Below are 23384 nucleotides of genomic sequence, written 5' to 3' on the forward strand. Positions count from 1 at the left end.
ATGGTATCTGTCCCCTCCTCTAACTCCTTAATAAAAGGAAACTCATGTATCTGCCTTTAGAGCACTTAGTATCATTGATATTCTCTCTTTTTTTTTTTCTTAGCATGCTGTATGGCGGGGGTCATATTTCATTTTTTTTTTTTATGTGAGTATCCCCTATTGCAGCACCATTTGTGAATTTTTGTTTGTTCGTTTGGGGAAGTGAAAGGGCTGGGAATCGATCCTGGGTCTCTGGCGTCGCAGGCGAGAATTCTGCCACTGACCCACCATCGCACTGCCCTCAATATTCTCTTGAAACTCTGTAAATTGACCTTTGCCATAGGGTGAATTATCTCTCCCAAAGGAGTCATGTTGAAGTCCTAACCCCAGAACCTCAGAATATGAGTTTGTTTGGAAACAGGGTCTTTGCAGATGTAATTAGTCCAGATGAAGTCACAGTGGTAGCAGCGTGGGCCTTTAATCCAGTATGACTGGTATCCTTGCAAGGATAGGAGAGGCGACACAGAGACAGCAACCCGCAGTGGGGAAGTCCTTGTGCAGATGGAAGCAGAGACTGGAGTTCTGCAGCTATATACCAGGGAACACCAAGGATTGTCAGCCACCACCAGAAGCTAGAAAGAGACAGATGATTCCTCCCCTAGAGGTCGCAGAGAGCATGGCACTATGGACACTTTGGTTTCGAACTTCTACTGTGAAAGAACAAATTTGTGGTGCTTTAAGCCACCAAGTTTGTAGTATTTTGTTACTGTTTCTTTAGGAAACCAAGCCATCTTTTATTTAGATTTATCAATATGAATCTTGTTGCTCCAGAGAATATATACTCCTTTATTTCCCTATATCTCTACAAATGCCTAATCCAAGACATTGTGCCTTGCCTCAACTATAGTAGGTAAATAATTGAACGGCTGAGCATATTAGGGAGAAATAAAGCTACTATCATGCCGTCTCCCACCTTCCACCCTACACCAAAGGGAAAGAATGTATTCCACTTAAAAGATCTAAAACATTTTATACTTTGGAAAATTACTTTAAAAAAATAAGTAGGTAAAAGACACACACTCATGCAATTATAGCTTGATTACACTCAACAGGAAATGCATCTTAAATTCCTAGTTATGAATATTTTAATGAACAGTTTCAATAAAAGCCTCTTATCCTTTGGCCTATTTGTGATGCTAAGGATTCAGTTGGTAATAATAGCACTTTGAGGACACAGAGAACGCAAAATAATTTATTTTTCAGGAACATAAAAGACAAAGATGCTCCAGGGAAGTCTTATAAGACACTGTCAAACAGAAGTAATTACCAAACATTCTGAAAGCATGGAGGAATTGTTAGTTCTGATAAAAATAGATTAAAACTCCACCTGAGAAAAATATGGTGAACAGATTTACAGAAAGCAAAACATTTGTCAGAAGAAAAGAATTCTGAAGTTCTACAAAATAACCTACAATGTTCAAGTAAAGTTCACTTGGACATCTTGAGACATTTCAATTATCGAAGGATCCATATCTCAATTTGGAAGCTTTTGTCATCCTCATGGCTAACCTCTCCCCCCATGCTCACCTAGAAAGCCAAGCAGTGAAAGCATGAACTTGGTAGTTGAGGTCCTGACTACCACTCATGCCACCTGGGGAAAGCTGCTCAACCTTCCGATGCTTTAACGTGCTTTTCTATAAGATGGGACTAATGATAGCACCTGCCACCCAGGGTTCCTCTGAAAATTAAATGCCATATGGTGCAATGTACTGAGCACAGAGCATACCATGTACACACACCCAAGAGTTGTCAGCTGTTGTTATTGTGACATAATACATAATAGGAGAAGAGAACAAAAGTGTTTTCCAAGAGGTAATGATAGTTATTGAGACATATGATAATGACAAAGCCAAAAGTACTTTGCACTTCACCTGATGCACAACTCAGAACCGATATAAGGCTTGAGAAATGATGTGGGGTGAGACACTTCCAAATATGAATTATCATGCACGTTTCAGGACAACTTCCTTCACAATCAATTCTACCGTCTAATAGAAAATTGTAAGACAGAACACATTGAAAAATAATCAGATCCCCCTCAGGCTTAAATTACTTTATTTAATGCACATGTGTTATAAACTAAAATCTCTGCAGAATCGAGCCACTATATCACAGGATTTAGCTTAACGACCTTGGACCTAATCCAAAGGTTTTTAGTTACATTAATAAAATTCCATACGGATTTTATTAAAATGTAGGTCCTGGACTCTAAAGGTGGCATCTGGGAGAACCAAATATGGTATTGATCATAGAATCATATAATTTATGAATTCAAAGTTTCTTATTAAACTCCTCCCCCAACTGTCTTTTACAGCTAAGGATACTAGGACACCGAGAGAGCAAGTTTCTATTACTGTTCTTTATTATACATCCTAAAAATGCAATTAAAGGGGTGGTTCCAATGAGGAATGACATGTGTTGATTCATCTTTAGCAGCCTTTTAGCAGAGCAAAACAAGCCAGGAATGATATAATCATTCTGAGAAAGACATAACACAATTCTCAACAGACCCATATGGTTTTCTTCTCAAAACTGATAATACCCACCACATGATCTCCCACGTTCTCATTTCCTCCACCTTGCTCAGCTAGAGCCCTGGGGACCTGCACTGAGCAGAGCCCTCACTATTCAGATGCTGAATTAGTTTTGACAACAGCAAATGGCACGTGAACAATGTAGACTCCAGCAGCAAATGTGGAATGAGGCTTGTGATAGCAAAACCTAGCGCAAACCCTGGGTCCACAGGTTGTCACTCACCAATCACAGCTTTCTCCTAATCACCACCATGTTTAGCCTGCCCATGTGATTAGCCTTATAAACAAGAATTACAGCAATCACAAAAAAAGATTGCCTATTGAATACTGTTAGAAAGTAATAGATATCGACAGCTTTATTGTTTGCCACTACATAGCAGGTACTGCTCTAGCAACCAACCCTAAGACACAGGTGCACTTAGCATCATCCCCATCTTGGAGATGCGAAAACTAAGGCACAGAGAATTAAGTGCCTAAGATCACAAACTTGGCCCAAACTCAAGGAGTCTAGTTCCAGAACTTACACTTTTACTCTTTATAGTCTTAACCCCTGCACTCTTAACCACTAGATTCTACTGCTTCTCATTTAATCCAGAGAACAATCTTTTGAAGTAGATGTCATCAGCTCCATTTTGCCAGCGACAAAACTGAGGTTTAGAGCGGTTAACTTTAAAGAGGTTACAAAACGCGGTGAGTATGTGGGAGAAGGAGGATTAGAATCCAGGTCTAACTGATTCCAAGGCCCACACACAATATTAACAGCTGTGCTTTTCTGGCTTCTGGCAGCACTAGTCCCCTGCTGAGCCTAGAAGCCATGGGTTTCTGGCTGAGCTTCTGGGAGCTGCATCTTGCTCTTTATGGTCCTGGCTTAGGAAGAGGCCACCTGTGGCGTCTACCCTATACTGACTACCGCTACTTCTTGCAAAGTTCTCCTGCTCTACTTTGTCTAGCTGGGATCTCAAGCTGAGTTCGTCACCCCTTTGGACACCATGTCCTGAATGCTGGCCACCCCTTCTGTTGGGAACCCAGGATAAAGTCACGCTAATTTCCTCTACCCTGGCCTCAGCTTCCTTTCCTCTTCTTATTATCCCATAACCCTGAGGACCAGAATCCCTTCTGAGCCAACTTATCCAAGTCTCAATACAGACCATTTTCTTAATTAAAAAATAGATCAATGTGCTGCTCCTTAACAGCACCTTTGTTTTCAGTTATACGTGTGCAAATGCATTTATGTAAATGGAAAATATTTTTATTTCAGGTATTTTAATAAATCAAGAAATCTAAAAGACTTTAGCCAAAATACATTCAGTGAGGTAAACACACATCTGCAACATATTTAAAGTATTTAAAACTGCTTTTAAATTTTCATCATAATGTCTTCATGCTCTTGTTGACATGTATTTATGTATTTGGCTGTTTATGCCAAATGACACTATTCCTAAGCCAATGGGAACCCAGATGCTTTGTTTACCATGTTAAGATGTTTTTCCCCTAAGTATTAAATTGTGTTTTGAATTAGCTATGTGAAATTCATCAAAGTAATCCAGTTATGTACATTTCACTAAGGGTTGACTTTTTAAAGCTTTAAACTGGCCATGTCAGCCTTATTGCTAATGAGCCAACTGCCCTTGAGAGCAAAACGTGTTTATATTGCTCTTGGGACTATTAAAAGAGCAACCTGTCAGGAATTTAGCCAAAGAGACAGGGGATGGTTTTAAAATTACTTACTAACTACTTTCATGCACACTTATGGAAGAGAGTGAGTAATTGATAAACCAATATTAAAGATACCTGCATAAAATTTGGAGCAGCCAAGAGTGAAAGAGAGAGGCTATAGATACTAAGGTGATTTATTTCTTTATTTTTGTCTATTTTAAATGTTTTAGTCTAAATATGTCCATAATACAAGCCCTTGTTACAGAAAAACCATTGCTTTGAGTACTTGATATATATTTTTCTATGTGAGTGGTTTAAAAACATTTTAAGCCCATGCCAATTCTAAAAGTGCTAACTGTTAAGAATATCTTTCCAACAAGACGTTATTAATGTCTGCAGTTCTCTGGAATCATTTTCTCTTAGATCCTGAGAGTCCCTGATAATCATGCATTTTGCCAAAGTCATAACTCTTAAGATAGAGCAATAGTTGCCTATTCATTCTCGCAGTTAGAGTTTGGCATAATTATGTAATCAAAAGCTAAGCCACTCTTCTTTGAACCAAAATGACCTTTTGGAAGCGGATGCAGAAGCTCTGTCACCACCTTTAATACTGTCATTAAATGTCATTTCAATCCTACATTCAACAAAAGACTTTAAATTTAGCCAGACAAGAAAGTTCTAAGAACTCTGATAGTACCAACTGCATACTTTTCCTTAGCTACTAAAAGTGAAAAATTTTTATTTTCAGCATTTGTAAAATTTTATGACTCTCATCAGAATTATATGTCAAAAAAGAGCGGCGTGGTAATTATGCTACAACTAAAGGTCAAAAGGGGCCAAGGTTCAGAACAAAAACAATTAGTGAATAAATATAGGAATTCTGTTTCTACCAGGATAATTATTGTGAGTAATGCCTCACATACGGAATAGACCAAAGGATAATGCAAGAGATGTTTTCTAAGACTTGAAATGGTAGTGAATAAAGGAAACATCCCAAGCCTTAGCACCAGATATCATTTACCTCAATACTGGTTCTTCCTTTTGTTAGGTATGTGGGTAATTTGGGTCAAGTTGTGCCTCCTCGCTGATCCTCAAGTTATTCTCCAATTTGAAAGAAATACGTGTGAAACATGTAGCACATTTATAAGACCCAATTCTGTTACTTCTCTCCTGTTTTTGCCAGTGAAATCACTTGAATCTTAATTGTAATAGCCAGATATGGATCACCCCATTTAGGAATATTTAACAATGTCTGTGAGGTATTTGTCAACTTTATGAAAATGGCAAAAATGTTTATTTAAGTCAAATGGACTCACACTCTATAATGAAAAATATGCCTAGTTTATTGTACAATGTTATATATACTGTACATATGGGTTATATTAATAATACATTCTTGTAAAAGATTTGATGATATTCTTTGATTCTTTTGCTAGGCTGGATTCCATTTCCATGATCCCTGTGGTTCACAGTTCAATTAAATTTGGTCTGTTTCTTTCTTCCAAGGCTCTTAATTATGCTTACATACTTGGTAAAATGTAGCTTTCAAGTATTGGTTGTTGTTATTGTTGTTGTTTTAATTAGTATTTAATTGGTTGTTTTAACGGTATTTAGCTCCTATTATGTGTCAGGAACTTATTGAATTTCTCCAAGTGAGTTGATTTCTACAGAATGCATAACCTTTATCTAATATGCAGGGTGACGCCTTGTTTGTTGGGCCAGCATCAGTGTTTTCTGCTTTAATTATTGCCTTCTCTCTTCAAAATCATGCTGTGGGAATTTCATAAGGGCTTAAACACCGTTAGCAAGAATTAACTTCCTGTTTGGAGCATAAAATGAAATCAGATCCGCATGCTCAGGTCCATTATATGGTTCAAAGTCTTTTTTTTTTTTCATCTACTAGGGTGGCTGTGTTCAAAAGGAACAATAAAAAGTTTTGAGAAGGATGTGGAGAAATTTGAACCCTCATATTTTTTTAAGAGCAATTTTATTCACACACAGTATAATCCATCCAAAGTGTACAACCAAGGCTCTAAGTATAACTACAGAGTTGTGCGTTCATCACTGAATCAATTTCAGAACATTATCATTGCTCCAGTAAGCAAATCCAACACTCTTGTTACCTCCCCATGATTGGCACTCAGCCTTGGTGTGACACCTTTGTTACAATTTGTGAAAGAATATTAAAATATTACTGTTAACCATAGTCCATAGGTTGCATGAAATGTATTTTTTTTCCATATACTACCATATTAAGAATACCTTGTGTTCCAGTTTGCTAGTTGCCAGAATGCAACACAGCGGAGATGGATTGACTTTTAATAAAAGGGGATTTATTTTGTTAGTTCTTCAGAGGAAAGGCAGCTAACTTTCATCTGAGGTTCTTTCTTACTTGGGAAGGCTCAGGGTAATCTCTGCTGGCCTTCACTCCAGGCCTCTGGGTTCCAACAACTTTCCCCGGGGTGATTCTCCAAAGGCCTGGGCTGAGCTGCGAGTGCTGAGATGAGGTATGCTGAGCTGCTCGGGCTGTGCTATGTCTCATTTAAGCACCAGCCAGCAGGCATGCCTCCTAGCCAACTGGAGATGTAACGAGCAACAGATGAGGTTCACGTACCATTAGCTCATGTCCACAGCAACAGAACTAGGTGCCTTCACCTCGCCAAGTTGACACCTGAATCTAACTACCACACCTTATAATAGTGATGTACATTTGTTCTAGTCCATGGAAGAACATTCTTATATTTGTGTTATAAACCACATTCATCATTCACAGCAGAGCTCACTATGCTATACAGGCCCACGTTTCATCCTCTAGCTTCTCTTCTAGTAACATACATGACCCTAAAGCTTCCCTTTCGACCACATTCACAAACATGATTCAGTACTGTTAATTACATTCACGATAATGTGCTGCCTTCACTTCATCCATTTCCAAACATTTACAATGAACCTTAATACAAATTCTGCACATATAAAGCATCAGCCCCCCATTCTCTACCTTCATGCTATCTCCTGGTAACCTATATTCTAGCTATTAACTATATGAGTTTTCTCATTATAATTAGTTCATAGCAGTGAGATCATGCAATATTTGTCCTTTTGCATCTGGCTTAGCCATTCAACATAATGTTCTCAAGGTTTGTCATTGTCACATGCATTGACTTCATTTCTTCTTACAGCTGAATAATACATAGTACCTCACATGTATGCACCACACCAGCAGCTGGATGCTGGGTGATTTCCATCGTTTGGCAATTGTGAATAATGCTGCTATGAACAGCAGTGAGCAAATGTCCGTTCAAGCCCCTGCTTTCAGTTTTTCTGTGTATATACCTAGTATCGAGATTGCTGGATCATATGGCCATTCTGTACTTAGCTTCCTGAGGAGCTGCCAAAGTGTCTTCCAGAGAAGCTACACCATTTTGCATATCCAACAGCAGTGAATAAGTGTTCTTATTTCTCCACATCCTCTCCAATACTTGTAACTTTCTGTTGTTTTTTTTAATAGTGACCATTGTAGTAGGTGTGAAATGATAGCTCATCATGGTTTTGATTTGCATTTCCCTAATAGCTAGTGATGCTGAGCATCTTTTCATGTGCTTTTTAGCCATTTGTGCTTCCTGTTTAGAAAAATGTCTAGTCAAGCCTTTTATCCATTTTTTCAATTGGGTTATTTGTCATTTTATTGTTGAGTTTTAGGATTTCTTTATATACTCTAGATATTAAGGCCTTATTGGATATGTGATTTCCAAATATTATCTTCCATTCACTAGGCAGCCTTTTCACCTAATTGACAAAGTCTTTTGAAGCAAAAAGTCTTCAGTTTTGAGGATGCCCAATTTATCTATTTCTTCTTTCATAGTTTACGCTTTGGGTGCAGTCTGAGAGACCACTGCCTACCACAAAATCTTGAAGATGCTTCCCTATATTTTCTTCTAGGAGTTTTAAGGTGCTGGTTCTTATATTTGGGTCTTTGACCTATTTTGAGTTCATCTTTGTTTAAGGTGTGAGATAGGGGTCTATTTCATTCCAGATCAGTTCCATAGGGCCCTGGGGAGAAAAGGTCAGTGAAGACATTGATACGCCTTTTATTTTTGCCACCTCCCCTAAGCTGCACTTTCCCGGCCTGCCCAGCAGATGGCACTCTTTGGAAATCCTTTACCCCGCAACCCTTAAGGAGGGAGTGTGATTTTTTTCAAGCTCCATTGGGCAGCGTTGGAACAGCAGTCTTGGGAATCCCTGTTCCAGGCATGCCAGAACCCCAAGTCAGGGATGGAACCCAGGAGTCCAAACTCGCTTCTCAGAAGCTGCTCAGCACAGCACCCGTGTCCCCTGCCTGTTTCCAGGGACGGAGACCGTTTCACCCCTCTCCATCCAGGCCAGCCAGCCACTGACCATAGCCGAGGCAAGCCTAGAGTGTGGGCGACGGGCGCCAGCCACCCCTGCGGGAGGAATTCACTCGCAGTTTTTGCTGCAGCTTCTCAGTCTCTCCAGTCTGCTCTTTTCTACCTGCTGTCAGTGCTTCCCTGGTCTCCGTGCCCAAGAACCAATGATTCAGACTGTTTCTTTGTCCGCTAGCTGTTTCGGTAGGAGAGTGTGTACTTTCGCTCCCAACTCCATCATCTTCCCCTGAAGCCCCAGCGGAAAGTCATTTTTATTTAATCATTTCATGCTCACCATCTCCTAGGGGGCATGAAAAGTTACGTAGCAAAATCCTGGTGAGATAATATTTTACTGTAAGTGCAAAGCTTTCAACTCCTGTTGTTGTAACCAGAAGAACATTTAATGCTGGGTGACGGGGGAAAAAAAACAAGTCAGTAATGGATTTTGAGTGATTTGAGGAAGGAGAGAAGAGCCGGAGCTGAGGGTGGGGCAGAGGGAGTGATACAAAAAGGGGTTTAGAATTGAAAGGGAGAAAAATCCTTTTGAAGATCAGCCTATGAGGAAGGTGCTTTATTTTTTCAATATTATTTTAGAGTTAAATCATCATAAGAGCAATTCTATAAAATTGCCTAACAGTTCTTTACTTGTTCCTTTCTCTTGTTTCATCAAGAGGCTTTTTTGGAATTTTCAAGATCACTAAATAATTATTCATTTCTAGTCTGGTCAACTTGAAGAGGTCAGTGACTTAATAAAGACTCTTCCAGGACAAGCAGTTTGTAACCAAAGAGAGCAGCATTTAGTGAAAAATATATATTCATATGTTCACATTTTGTGCCCTTACTCATGCTGGAGAGGTTTGGCTTCCATTTTCTACCAATATAACTATTTCGCATACTTAAACCTCCTCTTAATACTATTCCTCCTCAGGTGAATTAAGTGCCTCTTTCTCTGCATATTCTTGACATTTGGTTCTCATTATTAGCCCTTATGCCATTGCACCTTTTGTTTTGTTTCCATTTACATGTTTGTGTTCTCCACTAATTTACTGAAATAGTTTACTTATCTTTGTGTATTTCCAGCACCTAAGAGACTCCAAAATAAGGTATACGATGTAGTTTGTAATGTTAGAAAATAAATTGAAATGTCTACATGCCCATTAAGTGGTATATATTTTAGTTGAGGTTCCTCTTAGAATTTCTCTTATTTTTTCACGTTCTAGGCATGATAGTAACTATCCCACAATACATCATGGATTTCATGCAAGATAAGGCAAGTGAAAGTGTATTATAAGTTGCAGAACAAAAAAGAAAAAAAGTTTAAAAAAAATAAGTTGCAGAACACTATACAGAGATAAAATCTTATTTTTATTAAGTGAACTGTGATTTGGCCATACCACAGGACAGTTTTCTTTCATGACTATGCTAGCTTTTCTTTCCCCTTCCACAATGGTTTTTAAAAAATATTTGGCTGTTCTTTGAAACTTCTCTCGCTGAAAGGTGAGGCCTAATCCCCTGTCCTCACCCCGCTAAAATCTGGGTTGGCTTTATGAATCTCTCATAACAGACACAATATGGCAGAGCTTCTGCTTTAATTTATGACATTATGTGTAACAAAAGACGTGTGAAGCCTCCACATGGAATTTTTGGAATGATTGCTCCCAGAATGCTTCCTCCCAAATCCCAGTCACTGTGCTGTGAAAAAGAGACGCGATGTGGAGGTGCCGAATCTAAGTGCTTTGATTGACAGGTCCAGTTGAGTCTGTCCTTGAGCGATCCTAGTCCGAGTGTCAGGTATGTGAGTATCCGAGTCATCCCATCCATGGTCCCAGCCATTGCGCTTTCCAAATTCCTAACCCACAGAATCCATGAGCATAAAAATAAAATGCTATTATTACCCTTAGTATTTATTTCCAGTATCAGTCAGAATAGGCCAGGTAACACTAGTTAAAAAAACAACCCAATAATCTCACTAATTTTAAATAGCAAAGGTTCATGTCTTATTCAAAATGCCTGTCCATAGTTAGTCAACAGAGGGTCTCACCTCATCATATTTACTCAGTTACCTAAGATAATGGATGTTGTGAGCACTGGGCTAGAAGACAAAAAGAGCTCTGAAAGGTCTCATATCTGCATTTTAATGTTAGACCTGGAAATGACACATGTCATTTCTGCTCATAGATCAAGAGCCAGAACTAGTCACATGGCTGGCGCCTCCCCAAAAGGATCCAAAAGTATGTATAGTTTCTTAGCACTACTGTAACAAATGACGCCAAAATTGGTGGCTTAAAAATTACACGAATTCATTCTCTCACAATTCTGGAGACTAGAAATCATAAATCAAGGCATCACCAGGGCTGCACCCCTCCGAAGGAGAAACTTTCCGTGCCTCTTCGAGGGCACTCCACGCATTCCTTGACTTGTGGCTGCATAACTCCAATCTCTGCCTCTGCCTTCACCTTGGGCTTCTCCCACGTGTGCCTCTGTGTCTCTCCTTCTCTCTCTTATAAGGAAACATGTCATTGGATTTAGGGCCCATCGGGTTAATCTAGAATGATGTCATCTCAAGTCCCTTACCTCAATTGCATCTGCAAAGACTCTTTTTCCAGATAAGATCACATTCACTGATTCTTGGTTATACATATCATTTGGGGACGGCAATTCAACCCGCTATAATATATCATGTACCCAAGAAGCAGACAGCCAGGAATATTTGGTTAGCAGCAGTACTGAATACCATGCAAGCTTTTTAATAGATATTGCTTGTCTAGACATTTCAAATCACTAGCCCGCGTCTCTACTTCAACCTCTGTCTTTGACTTTCCTGCTGTGGCTTGTGTGAGCAGTCAGTCCCTGCTTCCCAAGACTAGTAGGTTTTTTATTGCAACCCCTTCACCATTTCATGAGCCATATCTGTATCTCATCTCTCTGCCTGCCCTTTCTGCACATTATCTGCATATAAAGCAGTGGCTGTGGTGGTCTCCATGGCAACCAAGACTATCTAGTGCTTTAGCTAAACCCCTAATCATGGATTTCTTTCTCTTTCTCTTTCTGTATTTTCTTTATAAGACCCAAAATCAGGCTCATAAAAAGAGTTCATCATTCCTCTTCTGCCTCAAATAAAATATACAGCTTGAACTCATACTTCAGACCTCAAATGATTACTCAGATGACACAGCAAATAGGCATTTATAAAGAATGAAAAGAGCAATAGAAATTAAAAGAAAGGCTATAAGAAGTAACAAAAGGATTTTATTACAGAGAAATAATTCAAAGAAGGAAAGAGATGGTGAATAAAGATGAATAAAGTTGGGCATGGAGTGAGTGGTATGTATTTGGGTACAAATTCTTGAGCAAGGTGTTAAATTCAAACCCCAGGGCAGGCCATGGCGGCTCAGTGAAAGCATTCTTGCCTGCCATGCCGGAGACCTGGGTTCGATTCCTGGTGCCTGCCCATGCAAAAACATAAAGTAAAGCACGCAAATAACAAAAAAGTAAATTCAAGCTCCAATTTATTTTACTTATTGAATTTGCAGCATTTTGAAAGTTCATGTCCCTTGCATATAAAATGGGGGGATTATAATACCCACTTAAAAGCATTTCAAGTAGAAAGTGCCATTCAATTTCAAAGTGCTAGCATTGTTGGGGATTGGATCATGTCTCTCACAAAAAGCATGCTCAGGTCTCTACCCTCAGTCCTGTGGGTATGAATTCACCTGTAAATAGTTACTTTAAAAATGTTATTAGTTCAGAGGTGCACATACTTAATGAGGGTGGGCCTTAACCCAATATAGCTGAAGTCTGTATAAGCAAAGGAAATTAGACATGGAAGGAGAAGCCATGAGGAGCAGCTAGAAGCTGGAAGTCAATGGAGCCTGGAAGAGAAAGGAAAGACTCTGTCATGTGCACTGCCATGTGACAGAAAAGCCAAGGACCAAGGATCCTTGGCAGCTACCCCAGAAAGCCACAGTGCTTGATTTTAGTCTAAAATCAAAACCATGAGCCAATAAATTCCAATTAATTAAGTGAATCCATTGTATACTATTTGTTTTAGCAGCCAGGAAACTAAAACATGCATTATATTCATTTTAAGCAAACAAAGGAATAATCGTTACTTTTTAAGAGTCTCTGGTAGTTCTAGAAGGTTTTTGGGTTTTAGAAATTCTCAACCTATTATATGGCTCAACTCATATATAAGGTTAATTGGGGGAAGACTTGCAAAAGATCAAAACCGAAGATTTACTTCTCTGATGAATGCTTTTGAGTGGTAAAATAACCTAAAAAACATCCAATGGTCTTCTACCCACCCCCATCCTCCTTGAGTTTTTAGCAAAACCCTGCTTGTCAATCCTTTTTGAAATTTTTCTGTTTGGAATTCTAATTTCCTCTAATATTAGTCCTGTTGCTGTTTCTTTGATACTTGAATGAATCCTATTCTTTCCCTTCCTCTAACTGTGGCTACTTACCCAAGGCTTGAAACTTTTCTGCAATCCAAGGTTTCAACCAGGTGCTTCATGAGTGACATGCAGAACTGTACTTTTAGTCCTGGCTAATCTCACAAGTTCCAGACACATATTTCTTCTTGCCAATTAAGAACGGTAACATGAGCAAAAATAGCTCACCCCTGCTGAGGCAGAGGATATCACCTGGGAAATAATCTCACACCAATTATTTTATTTAGTTCCTATACAAACTTATGATTAGCAGCTAACATTATTCCCATTTTACAGATGAGGAAATGAGCTTGAGAGATGAAGTAATTTGACGAAATATGTGGTAGAGAAAGATATAAGCCTCAGTGTGTCTTACTTCAGATTCTGATCTCTTTATTCCAATGCTTTAATTTTTTCCTTTTGAGTAGACTGTCAGCATTTCAAATCAAAACGTCTAAATTCTAAAATTAAAAAGTATATATCTTGTCCTTTTTTCGTTATTTCTGTCAATGTTATTAATGTCCCGTTAATCACCTAAACTTTAAACCTTGGAATTATTGTTAACTTATCCCTCTTCCTTCCCCCTCCCCTTGCATAAATTAGTCTATAGACTAATTCCTCCCCTGCCTTTCATACCAGCGCTTCCATACCGCTGCTGCTGCAATTACCCTCATGGCTGTCCTCTCCCACAGGCTTCCCAGCAGTCCACTCTGCCTTGCATCCCTCTTCCTAAACATTATTCTCAGGCTGACCCTTCTAAGACACCATCAGGGTCACCTCTTCTCTATACTGAAGTCCAACCCCCTTAGCCTGATACTACAAGCATGTCTGAGCTGACCCCACTACTCCTGTATAAGAAATCCAAGGAGTGATCTAATCATTACTTTTTGAGCATCACTTTCTCTCTTCTGCCCTTTTTCATGTCAGTAAATATATAACAGGCCATCCCTAACTTACGAAATCCTACTCGTCATTTTGAGCTCCGGTCAATACCACAAACTATTTTGTGGAGGAATAGTTTGGGACCCCCCATAAAAAAGAATTCTGTCTCTCCTCTGATCTCCTAAAGACTCTTGTTATAGGATTATTAGTGTACGCATGTGATACTATCGTAAGTTCTGGTTCTGCATGTTTGTCTTATTTTCTATTCCAATACTGTAATCACCTGGGAGGAAATGGCTTATTTTATGCCTCTTCGTATTGCTGAGAGTATCCAATAGAGTACTTTGCATCTAGTAGGAAATTTTAAAATATTGCTTGAATGAATCAGAAAGAGAAACTCAGATATGGGTCATGTCTTCAGAAGAGATGATACAAATTCTACAAAGCTGAAATCAATTTGAAAAGTTTAAGCTGACATTTTTAGGATATGGTATATATTCCAGGCATATTGTAAGAATGGATATATATATATTTATATATATATAATATATTTAAGTATATAATATATTTAAAATCATATATATATATTTAAAATCATATATATATTTATAATCATATATATATATTTATCATTGGTGACTATGCTCAATTATTTACCAGAAGCTACAACTCAGTCAGAAAAAGATTTTTTTTTAAAAAGCCTGTTTAATTAAAGAATCTCTAACCATCAACATTGGAGAGAAAGAGAAGGAATCATTTCCAAATTTTCCTGCATTACCTAATAATATAACCATATTTCATGCCCAAAATCACTATGATGCCTATTTTGTGTAAAATGGTTAGTTGAATTATTTGGCTTATAACAGAGTTGAGAACTAAAATTCTGCAAATTTCAACAAAACCTAACAGTATTTGGAACATGAGATGTTAAAAATAAATGACTCTCTACTTTTTTTTTTCAATTTTCCAACTCCTTTCCTAAGACATACCAGCATGTTCAATGTAAAGCCATAAAAATCCATCTTAGCAAGTTAAAAATCAAAAAAAAATCATCACATGCCATTTTTTCAGTTATTTAAATTATTTCTTAAGTGTTTTTGTGGTATGCTTTTAAAGCATTTATTTCATACAAGATAAAAAATTTTAAACCAGTGTCTTCTTAAGGAGACTATTTTTGTAAAGAATGTACACCCTAGAAATTGTGGGACAGGAGGGAAGCTTGAGTTCATTTAAAGCCTCTGGTTGATGCATGAATTTCTGTTCAACTCTGATAAAAGGCTCTGAACATTTCCACAGCTCACAAGGTAATTTATTTCATTTTCAAACGTTTTGACTGTCAGAAAATTCTTTATATTAAGCAAAATTCTTCCTCTGCCCTTTGGAGTCCTTTACAATAAGCTTAATGTTTCTTAATATTACAACCCTTTAATTATTTGAACACAACTATGCTGTCTTCTCTCTTCCATACACAGTGTTATGATATAGGAGCTTACTTTTAGTCTACCATTAAAGTATATATTTATTTCCATAGCCTTAGAAAAGACCTAGGACCACATGATTTCAATAAGTTTTCACTAGGAACTATCACTTCACTCCCCCCTCTGCTATGTACTGCCAAATGCCTGCTTCTGCCTATTCTGTGTAGGCCAGTTTACTATGATTTGTTCCTGACCCCCAGGAAACCATTGAAATGCCCAAATGGGATATAATTTCACCCAGGCAGCTATGAAGGCCATCTTACTACTACCTAGCCCCTTTCACACCTACAGTCTGGTGCATCTCTGACTACTTGCTTTGAATTTCATCTTACATTTGTTGCCTAACTACCACCTTCCTTACCCCCATGCCAGATGTCTTCCTATCTTCTTTAATAACGTGGCAGACTTATAACTCAAAATATTAATTTGTGTGTTTTCTGAATATTATCTCTTCTCTCTGTTTTCTTAATAGTACTCTGAGGGCATTTTCCATGCCCATGGCCTTCACCAACCAAAGATCCAAAGAATGAAGTCATTAACCTCTGTTTGAGACAAAGATCTGGATGCAGGCTTGATGACTGAATTTTTCTCCACTCCTAGCAGTGAGATGATCCAGGAACAATAGAAGGAGAAGTTGGAGAAGCGACTGTGAGTAGAGAAAAAGGGGTGGAGAAACCTTGGCCTTCAAAGTGTGGATGGAGGAGGTGGTGAGGGATGAAATGGGTAAGGAAAGGGCCTGAGAAGAATCTTCCATCAAAAGAATGCAAATTTACCCTAGCCATGGTCATAAGAGAACCCACAATCTTCAATAGCCATCAAATGGTCATTTGATGTCCCATGCCCTGAAAAGTCTACCCATGTACCTCTCCTTTGTAGTATTTGAAGAATTGTGATTTTACATTTGTTTACTACTGTTGATTAGTGTATACCTCTCTTCAACTCAGATTATATTTCCACGAGGACTGACCTAAGTCTGGTTGAATTTATCATTGTCCCAGGCACCTAGAATGGTGTCCAGCACCATTATAGCAGACACTCAATAAATATTCTGGAATGAATGAAAAATAAATAAATGATTTCAATGTAGAAAGATGACTCCACAGGATAGGCAATTAGCAATGGGTGTATGCTTAAGTTAACTATTTGGCATGACAGTATGTAATTAATAATAGTTTTTAGGTCTTCTTCAAATAATTATTTTGTTGTTCATTATATGACCTACTTTGGCATTATAAAACTAACACTGAACTGGAGAGAAGCATTCAACCACCTGGAGGCCACCAGAGTAGAACCCAGAAAAAGACAGCTACGCTGCTGGCATCCTGGCAGGACTAGCAGCACACATGCCATTCAAACTTGGACTATTTTCAGGTTTGGAAAAGCCAGGTGTTGCATAACAAGCCAGAGCCAGCCAACGTGGGTTGCTCCAGACCAGCATCCCTAGGTCCAGCTCCAAATCTTATTTTTGGACTATCTCAAGTGTTCTTGATCTTTCCATTTCTTTCTTTTTTTTTTTTTTTTTGTAGTCAGTTTGAATAATTGAAGTAATGGGACAGTGAAAATATCAAAGTTGATTCTGTTCCAATTTTGTTATTTCAAGCACTTAATCAAATGCTTATGCATAAATTGTTTCTTTGAATGGGAGTAATTTTAAAAGGTTTTGTTTAGTATATGAACTTGTGTGGAATCCATGCAGTGCTCCTTTGACCTGGAAGCCAAGCTAAGCAGACCATCTTTTTCTTTTCTCTGTTTGACAAAGGGCTCAAAAGAGGTTAGATCTCCTAGAATTTCAGAATTGGTACATATTTTTGGAAGAGAGAGAAAAAAGGAATAAAAAGCAACTATTGTGCCCTATGGAGCAGCTGTCAGCACTACCGTTCACTTTAGCCAGCAATTCAGGCATCTTTCACAAAGAGACAATGTAATCAATCTCTTTAATGAAAGATAGGTTTGTTTTGCCCTGGTTAGGCTTGAGATGGAGGAAGAAATAAACTGGAATGCTGCACTTTCCTTCCTCCTTCACAATCCTCCTTACCAGTCCTGCCCCAGACCCTTTCCGCACAAATCTACCTAAAGCTATTTTGTGAGTTTGGAAGAGAGAGAGAAAGAGTAGGGAAGGAGGAAGCAGGAAGTCACATGGGGAGAAGCAGTAGATGGAGCTAAAATGGCCTTAGAGTTGCACAGGCTCGGAAGGACAGAATTCAAGCTGTTGGATTCCTCCTGTTCCTCTGTTCCCATTGAATGATGCTACCTTTTGAGAAGGTTTGTTCTTCAAAATCCATTTACTGACTTTCTGCCTACCTCAGCAATCCCCTTCCATGCTGTCATTTGAAATTTAATTTCCATTTGCTTCTTTTTAATTGATTTGTTTTTTGGAAATGATGAATGAAACACTTTCAAGTTAACATTGTCAAATGTCTTTGATGTTTAGAATTCCTGATGTTCAACTTTCAGAAGACTGGAAAAAATCAAATGAGAAGACGCTTCCAAACACCACTAACTTATGCTCAATGTGCCTATGTGAAGTACTGTTGCGCTCCCATTAAATTTTAGATTCACGCATCATTTATTTAGGTACGTAAAGAATAATTGACCTCATTTTAGAAATGCATGCTTTCTTAATAAGTGTCGAAGCCTGAACATAAAAACATAAAGTCTTCGTGTCATAAAGTTTATAAAGTCATAACATTTATGAACATAAAGACATAAACGTGTTTATTCCCACTTTTTAAGAAATTTATAGATTCTTAGGCAAGAAATATAGAGTATTGATTGAGGCCGCACCATTTTTTTTTAAATATTTACTTTTTGTCATTTTAAATGTGAAGCATGCCCACAAGGGAAAACATTGTATGCATGTGTGCAATTGCATAAAATGTACAGATTATATAGTAAGTATATATAACATAATATCTATAAATACAGATGTACCATCTTCATACATAAATATTGTATATCATTTTTATGTACATAATATATATAATATATATACACAAAAGTGTCATAATCATAATAGTGTTGAGTGTTTGTTGTTCCTCTGCAGTTTCAACTGCCCCAAATTTCCTTTGGAATCCACCCCTCCCACCTTCAATTCATATGGTATGGGCAGGGTTTCATCAGCAGGCCCACGAATGAAACAAATGACTCAAACACAAACCAATCAAAACAACACATTCTCCTTGAGACAGGGATTAATTAGGTCAGGCATGATCACATGCTCTAAACCAGTCCAGTCAGAGACTTTGAGGACATTTGGTGGAAATACCAGACAAAGTTCTTCACTCTTTTCCAGTATAGTGAAAAGACAATAGATGTGAAGCTTAGAATTCTGTTAACATGGTTCAGCCCCATGCAGGTTGTTCTAGTTTGCTAGCTGCCGGAATGCAACACACCAGAGACGTATTGGCTCTTAATAAAAGAGGATTTATTTTGTTTGTTCTTCAGAGGAAAGGCAGCTAACTTTCCACTGAGGTTCTTTCTTACGTGGAAGGCACAAGATGGTCTCTGCTGGTCTTCTCTCCAGGCCCCTGGGTTCCAACAACTTTCCCCGGGGTGATTTCTTTCTCCAGCTCCAAAGGCCTGAGCTGAGCTGCACGTACTGAGATGAGGAATGCCGAGCTGCTTAGCTGTGCTACCTTGCGATCTCTCATTTAAGCACCAGCCAATTAAGTCAAACGTCACTCATTGCAGCAGACACGCCTCCTAGCCAACTGCAGATGTAATTGGCAACAGATGAGATTCACATACCGTTGGCTTATGTCCGCAGCAACAAGATTAGGTATGCTCACCTGGCCAAGTTGACAACTGAATCTAACTAACACATGTCCACCCCTTGTCAACTTGGCAACTTCAAGCATCACCTTAAACAGGTGCAAAAACTTCTCTTCTTGCTGTGGGCCTGTGAATCTCAAAACAAGTTATCTGATGCCAATATGCAAAGAAAGATAAACACCGGATCCATGGGGAGAAACTGGAAGGAAAACCTGCAGGCAAACACCATTGAATTTCAAAGTCTGAAAGTCATTCATCCTTCGGCTGTAGAAAGTGGCAATCCCACCCTTTCTGAGGGCCTATGCAGTGGCCCGCCTCGGGGAACATCAAGGAGACCACCTCTGGGCTCCACTCTCTCCAGGCATCAGGGCCACCCCTGCGCTCTCTGCCATTTCTGGGGCACACGCTCAACCCCTCCACATGGTGGCAACCAGGCTCTCCCAGTCCCCCAAGGAGCGTGCTACGCCTTTTCCAAGGCCCGAGGCTGCACAACTCTTCCACTGCAATGAAAGGGGAGACTCATCCTCGCCCTTCAGGGTAAACTCACCCTCTCCATGTATATGAGTGGGTCCACTCTCCTGGCCGAGGTTTCTTGGCTTCAGACCCGAGCTTCCATGGTTCTTACTCTGCAAACTCCAATTTTTCCCTTTTGTGTCCTCCTTTGCCAAGATTGGCAGTGGTTCCATTTACACCAGCAGTCCCTTCATGCAGTCTAGGTCTTCTCCATCATTCTCTTCACGGTTCCTCCAAAATCTTCCCCTTAGCCATCAAAAAAACTGTTCCAACATATCTGGCATTTGCAAACCACAGCAGCACCCCACTCAGACCACTCCCTTCATGGAAGGGGCAGTGATTTGTTCTAACTGGAATAGACACATACTCTGGATATGGGTTTGCTTTCCCTGCACGCAATGCTTCTGCCAAAACTACCATCCGTGGGCTTACAGGATGCCTTATCCATCGTCATGGTATTCCACATAGCATTGCTTCAGATTAAGGAACACACTTCACAGCAAATGAAGTGCGGGAATGGGCACATGCTCATGGAATTCTCTGGTCTTACCATGTTCCCCCCCATCCAGAAGCAGCTGGATTGATAGAACGGTGGAATGGCCTTTTGAAAACTCAATTACGGTGCCAACTAGGTGGCAAAAGCTTGAAGGGCTGGGGTAATGTTCTCCAGGAAGCTGTGTATGCTCTGAATCAGCGTCCACTGTATGGTGCTCTTTCTCCCATAGCCAGGATCCATGGGTCCAGGAACCAAGGGGTGGAAATGGGTGTGGTGCCACTCACTATTACCCCTAGTGATCCACTAGGAAAATTTTTGCTTCCTGTCCCTGCTACCCTGAGTTCTGCTGGTCTACAGGTTTTAGTTCCAAAATGGGGTGTGCTTCCTCCAGGAGAAACAACAGTGATACCACTGAACTGGAAGTTAAGATTGCCACCTGGTCACTTTGGGCTACTTATGCCTCTGGATCAACACGCCAAGAAGGGGATTACATTATTGTCTGGGGTAATTGACCCTGACTATCAGAAGGAAGTAGGACTGCAACTACATCATGGAGGTAAAGAAGAGTTTTCTTGGAATATAGGAGATCCCCTGGGGCGTCTATTAGTACTACCATGCCCTGTGATTAAAATCAATGGAAAACTGCAACAACACAATCCAGGCAGGACCACTAATGGCTCTGAGACTTCAGGAATGAAGGTTTGGGTCACCCCACCAGGCAAAGAACCACGGCCAGCTGAAGTGCTTGCTGAGGGGAAAGGGAACATGGAATGGGTAGTGGAAGAAGGTAGTGATAAATATGAACTTCGACCACGTGATCAGTTACAGAAATGAGGACTGTAATGCTGTTTTGTTCATGAAATACTATTTAAGTTGTAAGATATCAAGTTTAAGAATGAATGTTGCCCAAGGATTTGCACCCTATTCTGGAGAGATTTAATGTGTTTCCAGTTATATGCAGGACAGTTGAGTATTTTCAGGTAAAAGAAAAAATGTGTGCTTATTTGTTTTCATTTGGAAATTAAGTATGGTCTAAGGTGATATATATATATATAGGTGCCAAGTTGACAAGGGGTGGACTGTCATGGTTAGGGACAGGTGTCAACTTGGCCAAGTTGTGGTACCTGTTTATCTGATTGGTCAAACGCTGGCCTGTCTGTTGCAATGAGGACATTTCATAGGATTAGGTCATGATCACATCAGCTACATCCACAGCTGATTCCATTTGTAATCAGCCAAAGGGGAGTGTCTTCTGCAATTAGTGATGCTAAATGTAATCATGGGAAGCCTTTTAAGGAGGACTCAGAGGAGACAGGTTCCATTCCTGCTTTGACTGGTAAGCCTCTCCTGTGGAGTTCATCCAGGCCATCCATCGGAGTCATCGGCTTTGCAGCCTGCCCTGTGGATTTTGGACTCTGCGTTCCTATGGTCACGTGAGACACTTTTATAGATTTTATATTTTCAAGTGTTCCCTGTTGATTCTGTTTCTCTAGAGAACCCTAACTAATACACAGGTAAAGAGTAAAGGGTGAGTCAAACCTAATTGCTCCAGGTTTACCCATGACCCTTGCATGGATTAAAAGAGCCAATATACTTACCATATTTGATTGGGTTTTCTGTGATTTACAACCAAAAGAATTTTTTTTTTTTCACATGGGCAGGCACCGGGAATTGAACCCGGGTCCTTGGGCATGGCAGGCAAACACTCTTAGCTGCTGAGCCACCATGGCCCACCCACCAAAAGAATCTTAACTACAACACTGATCATACAGACATCATTCTGGAAATTTCAGCAAACTTTTCCCATCATTCTATCTAGTCATTATGTCTTTGTATGTAGGCCTCATTTTTCATAATGAGAGGGCATAATTAAAGAAAGTTTCTATAAGTCAAATTTCTGGACCTAAAAAATAAACTACTTTATTTTTACCAATATCTTTAATTTATAAATAAATTATACCCATTCTAATTTAACTGGTTTGGAACCCAACTTAAAAGTCTATTTAAAATGCAAATTGATATATTAAAAACTTTTTGAGGGAAATGATACAAACATATTGGAAAATTTAGACAACTTCCAGCCCACTGTTAAATATTTACTCAAGAGAAGCATTCACATAAAAAATGTAAGCAAATGTTAGCAATGACTTTATTCCCAAGTTCCAAAAGCTGGAAACGATTTTGTTTTAGTTTCTTAGCTGCTAAAACAAATACCATAGAATGTGTTGGCTTAACAAAACAGGAATTTATTAATTCACAGCTTCAGAGGCTAGAAGGCTTGCTTCCTCCTAGGGTTGGTATCTTCTGGCTGGCCAGCAATCTTTGGGATTCCTTGGCTTTTCTGTCACATGGCAATGCACAACACACGCTGTGTCTTCCTCTTTCTCTTCCAGGTTCGATTGCCTCGCGGTTCCTTGCTGCTCCCTGTGGTTTTTCTCCTTATCTGTCTAATTTCCTTTGCTCATAAAGACTTCAGCCATATCAGATTAAGGCCCACCCTCATTCAGTTTGGACACACCTTCAAAGGTCCTATTTACTCATGGGTTCATACCCACAGGAACAAGGGTTGGGACCTGAGCGTGTCTTCATGGGGGACAGGATTCCATCCCCAACAAACCCAAAGATCCTTCAGTTTATGAATGGATAAACAAATTGCTATATTCATACAACAGAATACTACTCAACAGTAAAAAGGAAGAGGGTAGTGTATGCATGGTAGAGATAGGGAATGGGACAGGGGCTACCAGATCAGTCTTACAAGAGATGGGCAAAATATATACAAAGCATTTTAAAAAGAAAGCCTAAAATAAGACAGGGATAAGTCTAAACAGAGTGGTAAACACAAAACAGTGACTGGATGAAATTCCTATGTTAAATTACCGACACTCAGATTAGACTAAAAAGGGCACAAACACATGCTATTTGTAAGACACATCTGTAACAAGTAAGAAAGAAAAGTTAAAAATAAAGAAATAGAGACGAACGCTAATGCATGAGAGGTAGGCAGAAATGTAATACAAGTTGAATCAATTTCCCACTGTTCTGCTTCATCTCGTCTTCCCACTGGCCTCTTTCAAATCATTCCATTATAAACAACGTTTTTTACTTATCAGCCTATTCATAAAATAGTCTCTGCTGACTCTCCCAACCTGCGCATGCTCTGGATTGAGCTTTCTCCTATGAGGTCAATGCTGCTTTTTTGC

General features: G+C 39.3%; 1 long non-coding RNA gene across 2 annotated transcripts in view; it reads left to right on the forward strand.

Annotated features, from left to right (window-relative positions):
• Positions 1-3148: 3148 nt before the first annotated feature.
• The window catches only part of LOC143668427 (uncharacterized), a 103423-nt gene continuing 83187 nt past the window's right edge, over positions 3149-23384 (forward strand). For both annotated transcript variants that reach the window (XR_013168438.1, XR_013168439.1), the window contains exons 1-3: positions 3149-3263; positions 15874-16049; positions 17833-17975. This is a non-coding gene — a long non-coding RNA (uncharacterized LOC143668427). The remainder of the gene's footprint in view (positions 3264-15873; positions 16050-17832; positions 17976-23384) is intronic.

Source organism: Tamandua tetradactyla, chromosome 24 (assembly GCF_023851605.1).
Source record: "Tamandua tetradactyla isolate mTamTet1 chromosome 24, mTamTet1.pri, whole genome shotgun sequence".
NCBI lineage: Eukaryota > Metazoa > Chordata > Mammalia > Pilosa > Myrmecophagidae > Tamandua > Tamandua tetradactyla.